The sequence below is a fragment of the Perkinsus marinus genome (genome assembly GCF_000006405.1).
Source record: "Perkinsus marinus ATCC 50983 genomic scaffold scf_1104296970762, whole genome shotgun sequence".
In the NCBI taxonomy this organism is placed as follows: Eukaryota; Perkinsozoa; order Perkinsida; family Perkinsidae; genus Perkinsus; species Perkinsus marinus.
The window spans coordinates 1-1,296 of record NW_003202336.1 but is presented as its reverse complement, the minus strand read 5'-3'; the positions used below and the strand labels follow the sequence as shown (position 1 = coordinate 1,296).

The following is a 1,296-nucleotide window of genomic DNA, read 5'->3' as shown; positions in this document are numbered from 1 at the left end:
TTCTTGCATTCACCGCGCTATACATGTACCAAAGACGCACCAGTAGTGACTAAAATGAAATTCAAATGCTATCGGGGAGCAGAGGATATCTCGATGACATGCAAGGTTGACCGGCAATAGCTCAGTTGGTAGAGCGTCCGACTGTAGTGATTAAGTAATCGGATGGTCCCTGGTTCGATTCCGGGTTGCCGGATGTATTTTATTCGATATTCCGGCCACGCTGAACAATGTTGAATTAACGGCCGAACTTTCTTTCAACTAGTTGATCCTCTAGATACTTTTATAGCTCTCTCAACATTGTTCAGGCGGGAAAGGGTCAAGCGTGTTTCGAGCTCGTCAATAACTGTTGAGTGTATCACGGAAATGAGCTTTTTGGGGAACTCAACTACCCGTTATCTCCGCTAGAGAGTGACTGGTGACACGAAATGCGTGAAGAAGGACAAGAGTATGCATCCGCCTGTTTATCCTTGAACAGTAGTATCACCAATCACCAACGCATGGAAGAATCTCATCCGTAGCTCCACCCGTTGCGCGTTTAGTATCGCCCAAGTACATAAATGTGGCGACTCGATTACTTGCTAAACGCATTCCCTCGTTTTCCTCCCATTTGAAGGATAATCTCGTATGGACAGCTAGAGACCACTAATCGTCTTCGGATACCACATGCGCAACAAGAGTTCAACTGAGTATCCGTATACCCGAGCGTTCATTCTGCCCGTCTAGCTCAGTCGGTAGAGCGCAAGGCTCTTAACCTTGTGGTCGTGGGTTCGAGCCCCACGGTGGGTGTAATTTACAATTGAACTTTATGTTTATGGCCCATTAGGGCAGTGGGTAAAATTGTCAATTTGGATACTATAGCATTCTGCTCGGGTAAGGTGACCTAAGGTCATGACCGAAGGAAATTGACTCATGTGAGTCATCGAGGAGAACAACTTGGGGAATTGATAGTTTACGTTGTTGCTCCGCTAGCTCAGTAGGCAGAGCGTGTGGCTGTTAACCACAAGGTCGGTGGTTCGAACCCATCGTGGAGCGCTTGATGAGATCACTTTTTGAGTTGGAGCACGTGTAAACGATTCATTCTTGCATTCACCGCGCTATACATGTACCAAAGACGCACCAGTAGTGACTAAAATGAAATTCAAATGCTATCGGGGAGCAGAGGATATCTCGATGACATGCAAGGTTGACCGGCAATAGCTCAGTTGGTAGAGCGTCCGACTGTAGTGATTAAGTAATCGGATGGTCCCTGGTTCGATTCCGGGTTGCCGGATGTATTTTATTCGATATTCCGGCCAC

At 46.8% G+C, this 1,296-nt stretch overlaps 4 non-coding genes across 4 annotated transcripts; all 4 read left to right on the top strand.

The window, feature by feature from the left end:
• Nucleotides 1-110: 110 nt before the first annotated feature.
• Pmar_PMAR010023 lies at nt 111-193 on the top strand. Its single transcript has one exon. It is a non-coding gene; the product is annotated as a tRNA-Tyr (tRNA).
• A 520-nt stretch (nt 194-713) lies between these two features.
• Pmar_PMAR010022 lies at nt 714-786 on the top strand. Its single transcript has one exon. It is a non-coding gene; the product is annotated as a tRNA-Lys (tRNA).
• Nucleotides 787-959: 173 nt separating this feature from the next.
• Pmar_PMAR010021 lies at nt 960-1,032 on the top strand. Its single transcript has one exon. It is a non-coding gene; the product is annotated as a tRNA-Asn (tRNA).
• Nucleotides 1,033-1,187: 155 nt separating this feature from the next.
• Pmar_PMAR010020 lies at nt 1,188-1,270 on the top strand. Its single transcript has one exon. It is a non-coding gene; the product is annotated as a tRNA-Tyr (tRNA).
• The last annotated feature ends 26 nt before the right edge of the window (nt 1,271-1,296 follow it).